The following is a 20442-nucleotide window of genomic DNA, read 5'->3' as shown; positions in this document are numbered from 1 at the left end:
GTCGTTCGATGATCGTGCACGGCTCGTTTGGAAAGACTCGTCAAAACAACGATAGCAAACGAGAGCGTTGTTGAAAAGGTGTTGTTGGTCGTGATTGGAAAGCATCGAGGAGACGATGTGCCGCAAACTCGATCGTTTCTCGGGTAAGGTTGAAAGGGCAGCATCTCGTTATGTAAAAGGGCGGTCCAAATACCGGGCAAATTGGCACGACTCCCACACTATGATCGGTTGTCTCGCGTGCGAAGATGAAGGTAACCGGCGAACGAGATCCGCTCGGAAACGAAGCAGCACGCGTATTATAACGAGCCCTCGCGTACCTACCCCACGCCGTGCGTGCGTCATTATATATTACGTTACGCTTACGCGTGTGTAATTGCGAGCATCGTCCACGAAAGCCTTTGATTTATGTCTTCATACGAGAGAGATGTTGGTGAGCGCGTGGGCAGTATCCGTGCACCTCCTTCCCCGTCGTCTTTCTTTCTCTCCTTACCCGATCCTTCCGACCGCTATTCTCCTTTCTGTCCAACAAGAATAACCATAGAGGGCCGTTTCTTTAGCTGGTACCAGCGAGCTGGCCGCGTTCATTATAATTACGATATAATTTAATACAGTCACACCCCGCGTGTACATCGCGCTCTGTTGTCCGACCGTGCACGCTTCGATTATTTGACCAGCCCGCAGAAGAGAAACGCGATAGGGTGGAAGTGATTTCTTTTTCTTTCGCGGACCACCCACCAGTTTTCGGATGGAATTATTCATTGTGCTTTTATTCTACTTGCCGTAAGAGTTTGCTTGTAGAACGTTTTTTTAACGATCTTTAAGATACGTGGAGTTTCAAAGTTACGAAAATTTGATATTTGGGAGGAATTTAAATAACCCATCACTTTCGTCTTTTTGAAAAGAAAATCATTGTCGGAATATTCAGGAGATCGGCGGCGCGCTTTTGCGCGGATAGCTCGTAAGTCGCGCCAATTTGCGGAGAATCGCGAATGGGTTTTAGCGGAAATCCGCGCTCTCGCCCGTGTCGAAGTTGGGAAAAGGCGAGAAATCTAGTGAGAATCGGTGGAAGCGGTCGGTCACGCGGCTAATTAGAGAGTCCTCGTCAATTTCGCCGGTAACATTTTAGCCCGCTCACGCCTACGCGATTCGGCTCGAAGAGAAACCGACCCCCCGCGGTCATCATCCGGCCGCCTAATTATCAAACAAGCCTATCTTCGAGCCGGACACTGCCAATGGGTTGCTCGTGGATCTACTGGGTGTTCCAAATTCGTACCACGATAAATTCTCACTCGCCTCTCGTATTCTATCGTACTCTATCGCGCCTTGAAAAGCTTCTAAATCCCTCGCTAATTGAACAGCGTCGAAAGCGATGGATACGATGGACAAACGTCCCCGATAGTCGCAATGAAAATACCCGGTCGTTCGTCCATCCCTAAGACTCTTTCCCACTATCTAGAAAACGTTCGCCGGTTACACACCGGCCGACACCAATTTCCGTATTTTCCCCTCGAAGAACGAGGCTCGATAATTGAAGAAGCCATTCGAGGCCGCCGCGTCTCGGGGATACGTAACCCCATCGACCTCGCTGTCGTCGGTTCCAGGGACACCCTGTGAGCTGGCCGAGGGTCGGATAAGCCTGCGTTGTACGTAAGGCTCGTACACGCGTACGGAACAGGCGTGATCAGCTCGGTCGATCCGCATGCACGGTCGCGTAATAACGTTACCGTGAAATAAGACCGGCCGTGCATCCAGCTGCGAAGCTCGCATAAACTCGGCCGATTGGATCCTAAATCGGTACGGCCGGTTGTCTTAAGCCGCGGGGAATGCCAACACACCGGCACACCACGCCACCCCCTGAACGAACGGGCCGCGATGATCACATCGCGTATTTATGCGGCTCGCGTAAATTTCGTCGACACACGGCTTCCCGGAATTTCGCGTCCGTTGCATCGGCGTACAGCGCCGCGATGCAGCATGTAACGCGCCTCCGTAGAGAGGCCGGAGTCAGGATGATGGAGAGGGAGCGAGATAGCGGTGGAATTAATTTGTTAATGCGTCCGTGTACACGTACGAACGGGGGGAGAGAACGCGTTCACGTTGGTAAGTCACGCTTCTACTTGGTGAACAGGGTGGATGGAACGGTTCGGATTTAGTGGACGGCCGATAGAGCCATCTCAATTACGCCGTCGAGGCTCGAATTTACTGCGAGAGATTTCGCTGGACAAGGCTACACGCCGGTCTGTGAAACCGCGTCCTCGTCGCTTTCTAGGACGCTCGCGATAGAGCCATCAAGGGAATCGCCGGGCCCCGGACTCCTCTCCATTACTCTTTTGAAAGTCTTTCGATTCGAAAGAGCATTAAACGCTTCGGGTTACTCGGTGCTGGCTAGCTCTCCGTGTACCATATGTATGTTGAGTAATCTAGCACCGAATACCTGGTTATCGAGGTTATCCAAGGCTCGTTACAACATAAAAGATTCTACACGGGTATCACTGTCGATCTGACGAGGATATACCGGCAAGACAATGGGCAAGTTCATCGAATAGTTGTTCAAAGAGAATGGACTGATTCCGGCGTCGGAATATGAGTTCAGTGCGAGGTGGAGCTCGATCACAGGGGGCGGGCCGGCATGTCGATGTACCTGTCGAAAGGAGATGCACTCCTCTTCGCGTGAAGTGACGTGCTCTTACGATGCCTGAGTTGCTCGACCGATTCGGATCTTCACCCTGGATCGGGCTTCGTCATGGGTTTCTAGAGCGAGGCTGTTCGAACGTTTCAATCGTCGATATCCTTTTGATCTATGTCGATTATGGTTTCGTTGATGAAACGAGGTATGGAAGTGATTGAAATTCAATGCCATCGAATTTTTAATGATGGAAGATGGAAAACAGAAAATTGCGAGGAAATCTATGCAAACTAATATCTAAGAAAGGAAAATAGAAATTTGAAATATTAAGAAAACTTAAAAAGAAGGGGAACATGAGGAAGATATATCAATATACTGTCACAGCTGAAAGAGAGTTTGCTCTTCATACAATATCAAGTTCATTGAACGCGAATCATTCAGCTGCTCCTAAAATTGAACGTCTATTAATAGAAACGTTTAACGGTGTACGAAACACCTTGCGCGAAGCGGCTGATCCAGAGACATCTCAATTTCGCCAGTCACCGGCTCGTACAGCAATTTATTTTTCTAACAGGCTCAATTATTTCAATTCGCACCGTTACAGCCGTACCAACAGCTCGGTCATCAATCATCGTATCACAGTCGGACGTTACAGAAGATACACATTACACGATCTCGCCAAGTGTCCCTGATCTATTGCATAACCGATTTCACCATACAAATTCCATCGGACAAATGAATCTTCTTACCATTCGATCGCACAATCAATTTCACGGTACCGATCTGCTTATTGGTTGAAATTCCTATTCGTAACGATCTCCGGCCAAGTAATTGATTTCACGAGTCCGAGCTTGTGTGTCTGAATCGATATCACGGTCGTAGACACAGGTCTGAAGTCTCGATCCAGCAGCGGTACGGTTCAGAATTGAATCTATCAGAACGGAAGAGGTATCTCGGCCTCGTGTAACCTTTCAAGGGCTCTACTTCTCGTGCAGGGCAGACAATGCGTTACGGGATAGCAGAAGGTCTGGGTGCAGGCGGCAGAAGGGCCGAGAGCCGCTGACGGGCCATCAGATAAGCTCGTGTTTGCCTAACCTCTCACCTCCCACCGGGGTCTGGCACGCAGTACGCTCCAAGAGGAAGAACAGCCGCCCCGAAGAAGAAGTAGAAGAAGAAGAAGAAGAGAAGACGACGAAGAAGAAGAAGAAGAAGTAGGTGCTGCTCATCTCCGCAGCGACGTGACGGACAGGTTCACCGTGTCTTCCTTACCTCGTGATCGTTTAAAAGCTTTCGAGAACGGCGTTCCAGCGATCTTTCGCCGATGAACATACAGGGCCGGAAAGTTCTGCCCTGTTCCTCCATCGTCTCGTCGAATCACGGTTCGCGTTAATAGCTTCGAGGAACTCTGCTCTCCGCTTCCGATCGGGATCGAGGCACCGACGTTTCCAACATCATCCCAGCCATCCGACCTTCCACTTTTTGCGTTATGCAACCGGGTCCGGGGAATAATGGCGGGTAATAGCGTCGATTACAATCGATGTCGACGTGCATCCGACTGAATAGAGCGTTGCGTTCGATCTTTCTGAATTTCAGAGGAGATCCTTGTCAGCCCCGATGCTGATGAGCCCAATAATGGTTGAATAATCAACAGTATCTTGAGATTGTGTTGGTTCTTTTCTGATACATTGAAATTACCCGAGAACATTTCCTGAAGATATATGTGCTTCGATTTAAAACATCAGCACTTTGCTCCGATATTTATTTCCCGAGGATTCTTATCGCCCAAAGGACCAAAGATACCGAGCCACTGAAAGAAAACACGTACAATCTTAACGGACTACCGATCGAGCAATAACTCTCTGCATAATTAGAGAAAGACCGTGAAAGTGTGAATGAATCAACATCGAATTGATTGGTTAACACTGGCGAGGGAAAAGCGAGCGGACTGGGGCGAGGCGAGAACAGCCGTGTCTTCTAAAGAAGATAGCGAGCACAATATATACCGCAACAGGGAAGAGAGGAGAGCGTGAAACGGAATCACCATTAGTGGGAGAACCGTATCTCTAGCTTCGATGTAATAAACCAATTCTCTCCGTCTCGGGTCGAGGGGAGAAAGCACGGTCGGGCAAGCGTCTTCTAATTGGACCGCATTCCACCCGAGTTCCCCTTTATGTGTACATGCTTTACCGGAATTTTCATTAGCACACGACTTTGTCGTGACGGAAAGGCTCCCTCGGATAGGTGTATCTATACCCGGCAACATCGATGTACACACGCGTGAACGTGCCGTTTGCCGGCTAAGAATCCGCCGAGAAGCTTTAACGACTCGCTCGAACTTACACGAATGCTAATTTTTTTTAAATCAATAGCAAAGTTCACTCGGGTTGGCGAACAGGAATATCCTAGGAATCACTTGCTGGTGGTTGAACGCTTGAAAATATAAAAACGTATAAAATAATATAGTACCTCGATATACGTCTGCTTTGGAGTACGACTTCTGTTCGGTATACAACACAATTTTTTCCTGTGAATTTTGCGTCATTTTAAAATAATTATCTCAGAGTAAAAATTAAATTAATAATCAATTATATTCGGAAACATCAGGAACGGATTTAGTTCGTATACCGAGGTACCACTGTATTTTTAAAGGGTTAAGACGTTAACCCGTTAATTGTAATTCGACAATACCGTCGTCCGCCACGCTGTCGATTCTTCCACTTGTTGGCGGGCACGGAAGAGCGGTTGATAAAGCTCTAGGCTGAATCGGAGGGCCTCGCGAGGCCGAGCGGAAGATGCCACGAAGATTTTAGCGGTAAGAGGCACGGCATAAAGAAGAGCATTATGTCGATGGTATAATGCAGCCACGTAACGGCGGATCGAGGGGATCGCCAATCGATGCCGATCGTTTGATCATGGTGGCGATGCCGATCGTGCGCTGGTGGCGAGATCGTCGCGGGATCAGTCGAAGCGAGCGAGACCTTTTAAAAGCACAGAGAACGGCTCGAGCTAATTGTGCGATATTGTGCACCGACAATGCTCTAATGAAGCATTGTCCATGCCCCGCGATCGGTGTCGTCCGCCCCGCGTTTCTTTCTTTTTCTCCTTACACGGGGGACACGGAAAGCGAACGTGATCCGTGGAACGGTGCGATAGATGCCGGTACAAAAGCGACGCGTTCGACGTCTCGTCATGTGCCGGACGTGCAGGGATTCTTGTCGAGGTCAAAGATCGTTCGCGGATATTCTAATAAGCGGTCACGCTGAAACAACCGGCCTTTTGTTGCTGCCGCGACCCGCGGGCCTGCCTCGACGAATTAGTGTTTGTTAGCGACGATATGTTTGAGAAAAAATTGCGCTGCGATTTTGCACGATTCGGGTTGATGCTGGAAGCGAGAAGATGACTGATGATCTCTTCTTGCAATGGATTCCTTCTGTTTGCTTTTCTTCTGCTGACTTCTGTATGGGACTCCCTGTTCGCAGGAGTTGAACCCCAGAAACAGGTGTTTGCAGTGATTCTTAAGCAGAGTGAACAGAGTTGGTTAGGTTGATTAGAACAAAGTTTCTCAGATATCTTTTTGAATTTTCATATATTTTAATCATTTCTGACAACAGTGTTATTTACAATGCTGCGTAGGTTTGTTTCTTTCAATATTCTACAATTCGCGATGCTGACGAAAATAGGGAAGGTGAAATTGCAGGTGCAGGGAATAGCTTCTCACAGTAGCCGCGGACAAAGAGGCGCCTTCGACTGGGAGGTTCGAGCACCTCGAAGGGGTTTCGTTTTCATTAGCTGCGCTGGGTCCCGATGCAGGATCAGGCCACTGGCGTTCGTGGCATCCACCTTCATCATTCGCTGTAAAACTTATAACTCGATTATCCGTCTAACTAGCAATTTCGATACTATTAAGAGGCCGTGATGGCGGACGGTGGAGAATGTTTGGTCCGTCGGCGAAAAGGCAGAGATTTGCATGGACAATAGATGGCCGGCTTCTTCCTTCCCATCTACGCATAATTCATACGAATCGTGCTCGTTGAATCCGCGGTAGCAGTCCGCGTTCTCATTGCCTTACACACCGCTGTCTCTCATTTTCTGCGCTCGCAACAATGTCTTTTCATTCGCCACCGATCAGTTTCATCTGTAAATTGTGTTAGGACGAAGTATGGTGTTAGAAGTTCATGAAAAAAGTAAAATTGAGCCAAGAACCAGGCAGCTTTTTTGTAGAAATTGAGATTTCTTAAACAGTTTGTTCAGTTCCTGTAAAATTAGTCAAAATAGAGTTGCCTGGTTCTTGCATTCAACCCTTCATATATAGATAATGAAACTTAATTGTTTTCCCATTTTCATTTCCTGTAATATAATCAGAGTTTACCATATTGAAAATTTTTCCAAAATTATTTTAATTTGAAATCTTTACTGACACGTTATATCTGTTCTGTTTCAGGATCTTTTCTGTTGGTTGCCCTACAGTCTACCCGCAGTCCATGGTGAGTGACAGAAAAATATTTATTATCATTGTGTTATAATGTGTCTTATAAAATTGTCCTAAAAAATTGACAAGTATTAAAAAGAAAGCCGGAAGGAAGGGATAGGAAGGAAACTCGGTAACAAGTCTGGGTGGACGGAGGAACGGCGCGACTAATAGAAAATTATCTTTCTAATTTAAATGCTTGGTGGCGAGTCCCGACAACGTCGTGGCAGGATGCGGTCGTGCTCGCGCTCGCATCGCTTACAGAGGAACTCGCCCGTTCCTCTGGCTGGTTAACGGGCATAGATATATCCGGCTAGAAATAAAATCGGCGATAGTATCTTCGCTGAATGAACTCTCCCACGCCTATGCTTATTCGCGCTCATCCGAGTCGGTCGTGCGTGTGCTGCTCGACTCGTTCTTCTATGCTAGGCGCGCACACGCGTTCATCGCGGCGTGTACACGAGCCGGAGCCCTCGTACGCGATGCTGCGTGCGTTCACGGGCACGAAGATCCAGGTACCATGGGTCCAGGGGTCCATCGGGCTCCGACCCGTCGACCCCGGCACGTATTCGCCACACCCGCACACCGATGCTTAGGGGCCGCGTTCAGATGCTTAGGTGGGGTCTCAGGCCCTATACCCGCCAGCTCCTCTTCTTCTTCTTCGCCTCAGCCTCTTTCTTCTTCCTGTTCGTTCGGTTCTTTCTTCTGCTCGTTCCAACTCATTCACTCTTTCCTCCTCTTCCGCTCGTTGTTCGTGTTCCTCGTACTTTTCTTATTCCTTCACCCTTTCGCGTTCTTCCTACTCTTCTCGTTTTCCTTCTTCTTCTTCTTCTTTAGCCGGGTCTTTCGCGGCGAGCATATATGTACACCCGCGGAATTAATAGCCAGCCGCCGCGGAAAAATCGCGGTAATGTGATTACGACGCTGTCTTTCGCTCGTTCGTGCCCGGTCGACCCGCCTCGACTCCGCGTACGTGGCCTTACCTATTCCTTCCACTCGACCAACGATCCTCTCTTCCTGTACCCGGCTTACCCACCCCCTACCACCCACCGCATCCCCCTCGCATCGTTTCACCCGTGATATTCGTCCAGTCCTTCCGCCGCCGCTCATTTCCGGGCGAATTGAAACCGATGATGAACCGCGCGCGATTCTATACCCTCGTAACGAATTTCACTGAAATTGTATAGTTATTCCGCGGATGATTGAATTTTAGGCGTCGGATGTGAATGCTGAAAGGGTTCTCAGGTTTATCCCGGCTAATTTCGATCGGAGAATTCGATCGTGTAAAAAGGTTCGCCGGCTATCATCAGTGCGAAATTGCCGAGGAAATATATCAAAGTCTATTGAGCATTATGAACAATTCCATTAAAGCTTCCAATCGGCCAGCCCTCACGGATAATAAATTGTCGTGGAAGCAGCGCGATCGTCGTTAAATCATCATAAATCTACGCGGCAGGTATGCGCGTTTAGAGGCTTCGGAAAGAGTTTGACGAGAGGCGATTTTTCCAAGTATCATTGACAGTCTGTAATCGACTCTAAACATGGCGTTCATAGGAGATGGTGTAGGATTAGGATTAGGCATATCAATTTATTTAGTAATTGCATTTTCTTATCACCCGTATCGGTTTGTGTTTTAAACGAAGAATAATACGATTTCTTCTTTCGGTCCTCTTTATTTCTTAAAGAGACACGATAAATTGACAGCGCTGTTAAGTAAAAGAAATCGGCAATCTCATAACTTTTGTCGCAAAGAAAGGCGGTCAAAATTAAACCTCCTCCGTCTCGGTAACGATCTTCCTAATTACTCGTCGCGTTTGGGAAGCGAAGCCCGTGTTATTCGCAGAATACCCGGCAAGAAGTGAAGCAGTATATTCCATGGTAATTCCAGCGATCGTAAACCTCAGCGGAGCTTTGCGCGCCGAAATTAATGTAAATTACGTCGACGACAATGAAGGGAATTAAAGGAACGTTCGGCGATCGAGGTTCACCCTCGAAATTTAAAGTGACAGTAGTTTGCTCTCGAGGCGTCTCTAAAAAGCAGAAGAACAAAGAAGCAAAATAAAAAAAGAACGAAACGAAATCAACATCCGGCGACGAGAAAACAAATTCCGCAAGAACGTATTGCAAAAGGTGGTCGCGAGCGAGCGAATTTAAAACGGTCGTTAAACGATGGACTTTAAGCCGATCGTTACTCGTCTCGTCCTAAAAGCGCCCTAAACTACCGGGCTCATGCTGGCCGGGCCAAGTAAATCTATAAATCCCGGCAAGTATAACGATCCACGATGCACGGTTGCCGCTATAAAAGTCCCTCACCCTTTGCGGTTCCTGTTTGCGGCGGCTTACGGTTCTCCTCGTTACACGCGCGACTCTGCATTACAATTTTATATAAATCCTGACCCGGGACCGTTTTGTCGGAGCTGCAGGCCGCGCGACGATTCCGTAGGATTTGCGACAGTATAAATTATCGACTGGCAATCACCTGGCGGTGAACCAAGGTGACGCTTCAAGAGACCAGAAGAAGGGTTTCGGAGGGGAAAGGCAAAACAGGAAGATCGAGGAAGCTTGTCTTCGATGCCTGAAACATTTTATAAATGCGACCCCGGTCGCTGGACGCTTTTGGGTGACTTGGGTCAAGCCGTGCACATGCAAATGAGACGACGTCGTCCTTTGAGGTTAGTTAGTTACTCTTTACATTCTGAAGTATGACAAACTTACACATACAACTCGGAATTTAGAGATCCACGGTTCAAATCCTTGGTTCCCAACATTATTTTTTTTTTTAATAATAATTTGTCTCTTTTTGAATAACTATTACATAAAAATTATCACTTTAGAAAAAAAAAAAAAAAATGGGAACCAAGGATTTGAACCGAGGACCTTTAGATTGCGAGTCATGTGTTCAACCACAGAACGGATCCATGACTCGCAATCTGAAGGTCCACGGTTCAAATCCTTGAGTCCCAACATTTTTTTTTTTTTCTTCTTATGATAATTTTTATGTAATAGTTATTCAAAAAGAGACAAATTATGATTAACAAAAAAAAAAAATGTTGGGAACCAAGGATTTGAACCGTGGATCTTTAGATTGCGAGTTGTATGTGTAAGTTTGTCATACTTCAGAATGTAAGGAGTAACTAACTGTAATTGTTAAAATCTTTTAAACAATTAGCCGTCTGCCCCAAAGAGGGGTATAGGCGTGTTCAGCTCGACGAGCTCTACAAGCTGGCAAAGTTTCATTAATAAGTGAGTGTAACACTTGGGTAGTTCTCCTTGTAAGAGATGAGCAAGTCAGCTAATTAGATTTTATAATTGTAAATGACTTATTTCAAAGTGTAATTACATTTCAAGAGATTATCGAAGATAGTAGAGGGTAGGATTAGTTTCCACAGTTCTACCGGGGTCAAGCGTATAGATCCAGGGTTTATAGAGTCTAGAATAAAAGCGCGGCATCTTGGAAGCGAGCTCATTTGTTCTGGAAAAAAGACGGTGAAACGCGACGATCAGAAGCGGATAATAGGCGGGCTGCAGCGAGAGTTCCTTAAAAGGCAGTAAATTATCCACTTTAATGCCACCGCGGTCTGCTATCTTGCACCTCTGACGCCCATATGGACGCGAAATCCCCACTGAGAGAATACCTCTTTGATCCTCGCGAGGCTGAGGTCAAGTTTACGCGCGCGAGTCCGCGACCCTCGTTACCGTGAAAGCTTCGTCGTTCAAGATCCGCCACGAGAAGCTGCAACTGAACCTCGTAGAACAGGGAATGCTATTAATTTTATGGCACATTGTATTTCATTATCGTTTTGGATAAGTTATCTGAAATATTCTGATCGATAATTCTGAATCGTGGTTGTAAAGTTTTCTTGAATTTCATATAAATGATTCTATAAAATCGAATATTACAAAGTTCAACGTAAACATCTATGAAAAATGAGAATAATGAAAATAATGGAAAACTTTAAGTAGATTATTCCACTGATGGTCAGCCAAATCAATGTAAATTTATTCGATTCATATTTTATAGATGTTGATAAAAGCATCATTGAAAAATTAGAAGGAAGTTAAAAAATATCATTATTTTAGACCTTACGTGAAGAAGCATTTAATTCAGCATCGAATTACAAAAATTTCCTTTAACGTCCCAATAGAACGTATCATTTACCATCACCAATTCAGATCGAAGAATGAAAGGGACCGTACGAATAGCGTGCAATTAAAATCGTTCCTGTGCCCCCATGAATCCACCCCCACCCGAGGTCATTACGTCCGATTTAATATACCGTATCGGTAGACGGGGGTCCCTGGACCTCGGTCTCTTATTGGGTTCAGAGGCATGCCTCGTGGACCGTGTAAGTAATTCGACATCCTGCGGTGCTCCTTGCCCACCCACCCCTCTTCCGTGGGATACCTGACGGTGCACGTTGATCGCGCTCGCGCGCCTGCACGCGGGTTTAATAAAGTGCACTAACCGGCGCGTATTAAGAAGATTTAGGTGGCCGAGAGCAGCGGGCGCACTGGTATAAATACCAGAATAATAGCGAGGTTATGGCACGAGCGTCTCTGCCCCACCTCCGCCCCGTTCGCGACTCTTCTGGGACCGCGTTCTTGCACCGGGGGCCAAACGTATGGGGTGACGTCGAGGCCCCGCCATGGGTGGGCCCGCGAACCACCGGCCCCGACGCGTAAAATATCATCGCGAACCGCAGCCCGATAAATTTCGCGATATTGCCCGTGAAACCGCTCTCCGGTGGAAATAAGAATGCAAATGGCCGCGTGAGAGAGACGTTCGACGATGCTTCGCGTCCGCTCGCTGCGTTTCAATCGCGACCACCGTAATCCTTGCAGGGAACTTGGCCATTTTTTTTCTTCTCATATATTATTTAACCATCATCCCTTATAGAATGTATTCCGTAAGGAAAGTGAATTTTATCTATGATTTTCCCGAATTTTGTGTATAAAGTATTTCATTTGTTACTAAAGTCCTCTAAAAGTGATGGTTTCGAGAATGGCGAGGGAATTCGTCGCGGGCCGCTATTCTGTCTCGCAAGCCCGCGGCCGTGTAGAGTCGTAAGAGAATGCGTTCTCTCGTGTCTGCCAGATGTCTAAATGTTGACAAGCCTCGGCGAGCAGCTAATAGCCGTTTAATAAGATTACGTCTCCGGCTGGACGGACTTGACGTGGCCGAAACACGCTTACTCCGGTCCGTTTGCGCTCTTACGGCCTCGTTTTATGGGCCCACGGAACGCGCGTACCTTATGGGAACACACGTCCCGTCGCTCGTGTTGTAATCGTTCCCCGTCTCGATACGTCTCGCGCGATTTTTCACGATGGATTCTTCGCCTGTGTCAACAGCTTTCATCTTCTTTCACTAATCTAGCGGTTCAGTCTTTATGATTTCATCTTCTCGGGTTTCCGATAAGAAATTAATACTCGAAGCTTTGGAAATGAAAGAAAGGGGTGTCAAAATTGTTAGCGAAGAAAATTTCAAAAATCTCATCAATGGCTTTCATTAAATATCATAGAATCTTCGAGCAAATTATACTTATTTTCTCCAATTTTTGCGCATTTCATGGGGTACCGTTGTTCCACGATGCTTATCTATCATCCCCCGGTGTGTTACATTTATCGATATCAGAAAGGATCGACCGTGTGACGTGGGATCATCAGACTGGACGATGTTCCACCGACTGGTCGACCGAATTCCAACGTGGTCGTCCTGCCCCCCCAACCTGCCCCTCCCAGTTCCCACCTGGTTGCCAGGACGTGGTCGGTGTTACGATCGAAATGACTGACGTACTGACAGGAAACATCGCGACCCCCCGCTGTCGAATGTCGTCGGCTGGATCGCGCGACTGACCGATGTGGGTGAATCTTTCTGGTCCGCCAGGCAGACCGTTTCTCGGCCAGCGGAGAAAGAACAAGAAACAGAGCGGAAGGGATCCTCGCGGGGCGGACAGACGAAAAGGGAAGGAGCGAAGAGAAAGAGAAGAGACAAGGGACAGCCAGACACGCGGAGCGGAAAGCGCGGTCCAATCTTGTCGGATGGCTGAGATTGTTTCACGAGCGTAGAAACACGGGTCGCGCGGCTACGCGACGCGACCTCGAGCCGAGATGGCATATCGGAATACGGTATCGCTGTGAGTCTACATTCTAGACCCCGAAGAAACGACTATGTTGCAGAGGGAAGTTCTGGGACTTATAGGTCAACGAAAAATTAAATTCTGAAGAAAATTCAGCTGGAAAAGATAGATACTTTCTTAAAGACTGGAGAAAAATCTTGAAATGATTCACGTGTTAGAGTTTAGCGAAGAGATAGCATGGTCCACGGGTCGGCCGGAAGTGGGAACGAAGCAAGATCGCGCGCGATCTTGGCAGAGCGAAGCAGACCGCGCGAGGGTGAGCGGTCGCCACGCTATCTGGACCAGAATCTCGATCGAATTGGCTGCGAAGGTTCGCACGGTTTACGAGTGGAGCGGAGAGAAAGGAAGAGGCGAAAGGCGAAGGTGTAACGACACGGCTGGATAAGAAGAGAAAGAAATAGAAGCGAAAAAGGAGGAATCGGCGAGGGGCAGAACCGAGGTCTCGTGTATTCGAACGAGCACGGCCGACACCTTCTTGCTCTTGTTTGCCACCGACTGCGTGTAATTTCTTAGCAAAGGCGTTAATGAGGGGCTTGGCTCGGGACGGTAGATCACCGCGGACCTCGAAGAGCCGCCGGGGCTCAAGTCTCTTGGTTCTCTCGCACTCTCTTCTCTCCTTCTCCCGTCCCTTTGTTCTCTTCTCTTTTCTTCTCGCTTCTGCGTCTCTCGTCTCGGTCTTTTCCTCTCGTCTCCTCCTTCTATCTCTTTTTCGTCCCTTACGCTCTCTCCTCTCCCAGTTTCACCGGCCACTTCTCCACGGAGGTGGTGTTCACGAGCTGTGCGCCTCGAGGTAGTGCTACCGTGTACCTGAATTCCGATCTACGCTCAGATACGGGACTGAAGCTCGCCAAGGAAGTATCTAGATGCCGGTGTATCCAGGATACTGCTCCTCACCGTACGCCTTGGGCCCCGAAGCACGTTCCCAAAGAAGAAACGACACCTCCGGACCCCTTCGTTCCCTTCCTTGCCACCTTACCTTGCTTCACTCGGTGAACCCTGAAAAATCGGGTGTCGTTGCGCGAAACGTCCAGCTGCTTGCTTTATGATCCACACTCGCGGGGTAGTTTAACCCCTTGAACCTTTCATTATCTGCGAAATACTCATTACAACGATTTATCGTTATCACCTCATACTACTTGTCGCCAAATTGTAATCACTCGAGCTTCTATAGTTCGCTTCTTACTATAATGATAAATCAGAAGTTTATTGCACCTTTTAGCTGCCCAATCTAATTTTTATAGCATACTCTCCGGTCGTCAAGGAGATACGATAACCGTAATTCCGTATCAACACAAATTTCCTTATTACACGTCCTGTCGTAACCATGAAGCTTTCCAAACTCAATGCCTTCCACGCATTACACCTTCCCTTTCCACGGTACAAGGTATTCGTATAGTTTACAATTCAAGGCTTTACGATTCAATAATTCCAGCGGAATCGTATTCGCGGATCCGAAACGAAACGTCCTCCACCGTCTAATCCGAGAATTAAGCGACGAAATATCTCGCGAAACGAATGAGATATCACCGGCAGAGCGGAAACCAAAAAGAACGGCCATATCGAGAGGAGACTCGCACGGTTTATTAATGCAGTGTCGCGTCGCTTGACCTTCTTCTGTTTATTTTATTTTTAATTTATTCCTCCCACCGGCCTCGCGCGAATGGCCGCTCGCTACAAACGATCGTCACTTCTCTCTCTCTTTTCTTCGCGACGATCGAATCGATTTATTAATAACCCGGTTTTCATTGGCGTTCGAGGGTCGCGCGAAAAACTCGCGTTTACTTTAACCCCGATTCACCTTTAACCCCGTTCGGCCCGGCTATCAGCCGTGTAGGTGGTGAGACCAGTTTTTCGAGCGGGCACTCACGCTTTCTGGGCATTCGTTCTCGCGATATCTGCCTCTCCTGATTCGCGCGCGAAAGAAGGGAATGGAATTTCGGTCGTAAAGCAGCCGGACCACCATTCATCGCGACCGGTATAGAGTAGTGACATCGCGACACGGTTCGTCTGCACGACAAAGCGGAGACAGAAGTTTCGCGACAACCGTCGTAAATGTTTCAGCTGGAACGAACTCGCTTCTAGCTACTTTCCACCAGACTCTTGGGCCAAGAGGATGTTGCGTAATGAGGTGGTGTACGTGTTAGAGACGGATGGTAATGAGTTGCAGGCAATGTTGTTCGAGATATAAGCTCCAGAGCTGATTTAGCAGCCTCTCTGATGGAAGGTTTGATGTTGTTCGGTACGTGTTAATGAGGATGAGCGTATTGTGAGAGATCTCGGGCTCGTGATAGGAACAATGCTATTGCTATTACAATAGTATCGTTATTTGAATGGCAAGTCGTGTTAGCTGATCGTCCATATGACTTGGAGGTTGAATGCATAATTTGAGGTATTTAGATGGCAAAAAAAGTATATGAAAGTATCGGTGTCTTTACGGTTCGGCATTGGAGAAAAATAAGAGAAATGTTTATTATATAATTTTTTTTTTCTCCGGTTCGGATGCTTATTCCAGTGGCAAGCGTTCGAAGCGGAGGAGTTTAGAAACGACATCCACGCAACACACGATGCCGTAAAAGAAAGTGAAATTCGATCGTAAAGTCACGGAGGAAATCGTCGGTCGTTAATTATGCAGGTCGTTCCTTTCGGGAGCCTCCTTAATTGCGATTCCGTTTTGATTGATTGCAATGACGTTGCTGTTCGTGGAAGCGCGCATACCATGAAAAATAAAAAAAAGTAAAAAGAAACAACAAACATCGGTTACAGCGCCTTAGGGATCAAGCGAGACAAGAAGAAGCGACGCATCGCAGGAACGTAGAAAAATCGGCGCTAGAAAGCGACCGGATGATTTACGTGACCCCTTCGAACAATGTCGTGACACGGGAAAACGTGTCGTTACTAGACTTTAAGAATCTTATCGTATTATGAATGCAACACTTGTTGTTTCAAAAGGATAGTTTCACTAATATTCAAAGTACTTGGAATATATTTTATTTAGGAATCTCAATGATAATTGAATTGTTTCCGAAGCAAGGATGGTTCTTGTATTACTGCTTACACCATGCGATCACAATGTTAGCTATCTTGATTTTAAGCTGCATTCTAATGATCCTTACAGTATTCGAATTGTATTTCAGCTATGTGGCTTTATGCATTAAGCAGTCAGACGTGATCGCTGAGTAGAATGTACAACAACATTGGTATACAGAATTCATGAGATTCCGATATATTATAAAGTCATAAAACACAAACACCGGATTAACAATCTGTAAAATATAACAGGACATTATGAATAATTGCAAGTACCCAAAGTGTACCGTGCTATATCCGTTTCCGCATATAATGGCAACGTGTTAAGATCAACAACGAACCTCGAAAATGATTTCACACGTCGTAAGAAAGAAATCCTGTGAAATCAGTTTCACGAGCATCGCGAACCTGATGAATCCCGTATTCTCGCGTGCTCGCAGGATTCCCTGGAAACAGCGGTCTCGGTGCGTGCACCTTGGAATAAATCAATAGCGGTATGTAAATGCTGAAGTCACAATGGGCAGCGGAGGATTGAGGAATCGGCGGTGGTTGGCTCGGTAATTTTCCCACGTGTCCGTCGGTTATCTCTTTGACTCTGCTCGGTCCGGAGCATCGTTTAACCGATGTCGCTCAACGGAGCTGCACGCGGCATTATACCGGCGCGGTGCATAGTGCATAGCTGCAGTCGGCGCGGCGCAACTATGCGACCGGGGCACCTATGCGCATCGCTGTTCGCAATCAACATACCTGAAAGCTTGAGAAAAAACAACTCCTCAGGCATTGATTGAATTCGCCAAGCTGCCTTCTGCGTTCGTTCATTTTTTTCTAGCTACTGTCAGTTAAGATGAAGCAATTTGATAAATTTGATAAAATTAGAAGCACTCTAATTTTGAAAAATTGTTATCAAATAATCTTTCGAGACCGAGAGCTGCAATCGGTAAACACAATTTCCATGTTTATCGTTAAATTTCATTTCATTTCATTTCCACTTAGCATTTCAGAGAAAGTACAATTTTCTCTCGCGATCGGGTAAATATCCTGTACACCTAGAAACGCGGAAAATTCCTAATCCCTCGATAATTTAACGAACCGGTACGCTATAGGTTATTGATACCTTCAAAGCTGCAGATCGATCACGCAAACGGGTAAATCAATAAACGGACCTTCGACGAGGATCTAACAAACGATCGCATTATTCAAGCATGCACTTTTCACCTCGCGCTCGTCCGTAGATTGAAAATGGTCCCGGGGAAAGCGACCAGGTTACCGTTTAAAAAGAAAGTCGTAACGCTGGGAGGTTAGGAGGGTCCTGGCTAGGTCTCGATTTCTTCCCGGTTCTGTCTCCTCCGCTACCTATTTCCTGTATCCGCGGCGTGGACAAAATATACGCCGCGCTCGCGAGAAGCGCGCCGCTCATAAAGCGCATGGCATAAATCAGAGATCCACCTCCTCCTCCGATCTCTTCGCTCGACCTTCTCCTCCTTCCACGCGATTCGATTCTATTCCAGCTGATTTCAACTTCGAACCGGTCGACCAGCTCGACGGTAATTACTTCGAGACGCTTGCCGATCCGACATGGATGGTTTATAAATTAACGTGTTCCACTTGGCGCGAGCGAGTTGTTGATCTTGTCACCCCTGTCGCCTATCCTCGATGGATTCGTAATTAAATACGAACGAGGAGAATGTTAATTGAAATTCCATTTTGTCCTGAATTATCCTTTGAACTGGACTTTCGGTCATTTTGCATTTTCCTTGATTAATGCCCAAAGTTAGCGAAGAATCGTTCACAGCTCGTGACGTTTCGTCGTCCTCAAGTCCGTGGAACGAAGCTAATTGTAAAGCGAATTACTAGCTGGTACTTTGTCAAGGAAACACGTGACTAGCGGCGAATGAAGCGAGTTACGCGCGAGCGAAGCGCATCGCTCCGTGAAAACGTTGGCTTCGTTCTACGAGCGTTTAGCACGCTTTAGAAACTGCTCGCTCGTACCTTTTTATCGAAGAATCTTCCATATATTCTGATTAAGTTCTTACATACAGGTGAACACAATAGCGAATCGAAAAGTAGCAAAAAAAAAAGAAATTGAACTGTGAAAGTGAATACGATGCCGCAGTGAAAATGGCACACATTAAACCGTAATGAGAATTATTAAGCCATCAGTCAATCTTTCAATTTGATTGTCCAATTTGTTTCTTGCTATTATTAGTGAGATATTAATGATCCTCAGAATCTTCTTTCTTTTTTATTCGATCGAATTAAAAATTCGCAACGCCTCGCAGTGGTACAAAATACCGCAAACCTAAAAAAATAATTTGTATCCGGATGTTATTTTTGGCTACAGGAAAATATACAAGGATATTCTTCATCATATTTTGTATTTATGATTTTTGATTTGAAATACGAGCAATCAAATTAACATAAATATTACATTAAAAAAGAATGTCGAAAACATTCTTTTTCAACCCAAACGAAAAATTCCAACAATAATGAATTTGCATAACACTCTCATCTTCAATTACCACACCCAGATTTAAAAACACATTTTATTTATATCGCAACATTGTTCTGAAATCGTCCTCGGAAATCGTTTCACTCCCACGAAGAAACGTCCCTGTTATCGTCGCGACTCTTTCTCCTTTCTTTTTACGGCGATCCAGCTCGGTTATGGTTCGTTAAGTGTGAAGAATAATACGAGGGAATAAATCGATGGAGGATATCAGTCGGATTAAGGATACATTTGTATCGAACGAGCGAGGACAGCGACAGGTAAAAGCGGGATCGAAAGGGGTCGCGGCCTAAGAGCGACATCCCGAAGCGTGTAGCGCGCAGATTTCGAGCCGGGGAATGGCGTGCGCGTTCAAACTAACGATCAATGTCCCTGGGGAAAGGTGGGATCCCCACCTGATCCTATAGAGTTTCGCGTTAGCGAGGACGAGGCGAAATCGCGCGTATCGCCTAACCTCGGCGACCCACGCCTTGCGACAATGTTACGCCCGTCGCTTTCACCAGCCGCTCGAAGATGAACTATCACTGTACGGAGGGATTTTTAAGGTCAATTCGTATTATTCCTCGAAGAAGTAGCAGCCCGAAGTTACCTTCAGGCAATGATTATTGTTAATCACGTTGATTATGCCGGTGGTCATCAACGTCAAAACTTTATTTTAATTTAACTGTTATGGAAGGAGAAAAGAAAGCTGATGTTATTTTGCTAATAAAGCGAAGTGGTTAGCTGGACAAAGGAGACCTGCTTCGTGGCGCGCGAGCAGGAAGCGCGAGCTGTAAGATTCGTCTTATCAACGCGAGGCTATCTTTCGAATCCGAAGGGAGATATCGAGATAGAGGATGGTGGCGTGGTTTCGTTAGTTGCTTTTCACGAGGGAAGCCTCGCGAGTTGACCATCGCGCGATATAGGTGCACCTATATGGCAGAGAGGCGGAGTAGGGGCGGCTGGTGACCCGCATAGACTTTCACCCGCACTCGCGGCGACCTCACGCACACGAATGGATTCTGTGGCGCGGTCGAACGATTCATGGACCACGACGACACCGACGACGACGACGACGATGAGAAAGGCAGAGGCGCGGGCAGAAGGAGAAAAAGAAAAGAGTTGAGACAGCAGCAGCAGCAGCAGCAGCACCAATGTGGCCGTAGACAACGGCGAAGGAACACGCTGCAGGGAGAGACAAGGAGGTTTTTCAGCTGGAGGTGGAAGCGAACGGTGAAGAAGGAGGATAAACCGGCACCTGTACCCTCATAACATATAGCCGTGCCCCTCTCGCCGGGGTCCAAGAGGACGTTATCTTCGCTCGTACGAACGCATCCGCGATTGTTGGATCGTCCTCAGGGTTGAATCTATATCACCGAATTATCAGTATTCTTACTTATTAGTTATCTATACTTCTTGGTTCGTTTGATGATAAGAAGATGCAGGTCCTCGAGGCGACACTGACCTCGTGGTGGCTCGCGTCCGATATTCCGCCGCGTGTACACGCGGCTGGAAGCCATCCGTCAGGCGTTCGAGATCTCGCGAGAGGATATACGGCCCTGCCGGTGGATGGCCTGGCAAAGAGAACGTTCTCGCCGCGTCTCGCTATTTGTCTTGCTCGCCGTTGATATCCGATACGCCGGCTACCTTCCTCTTCTTCAGCTTCGCAACCTATTCCCCGTACGTCAGAGCTGGCGTA

The 20442-nt window shown here is 46.9% G+C and overlaps 1 long non-coding RNA gene across 1 annotated transcript in view; it reads left to right on the top strand.

Annotated features, from left to right (window-relative positions):
- Window positions 1-20442, top strand: part of LOC143305385 (uncharacterized) — a 127581-nt gene that overhangs the window by 27982 nt on the left and 79157 nt on the right. The window contains exon 2 of the long non-coding RNA XR_013062274.1: window positions 7068-7110. This is a non-coding gene — a long non-coding RNA (uncharacterized LOC143305385). The remainder of the gene's footprint in view (window positions 1-7067; window positions 7111-20442) is intronic.

Source organism: Osmia lignaria, chromosome 2 (assembly GCF_051020975.1).
Source record: "Osmia lignaria lignaria isolate PbOS001 chromosome 2, iyOsmLign1, whole genome shotgun sequence".
Lineage (NCBI taxonomy): Eukaryota > Metazoa > Arthropoda > Insecta > Hymenoptera > Megachilidae > Osmia > Osmia lignaria.
This window is presented reverse-complemented; position numbering and strand designations above follow the sequence as displayed.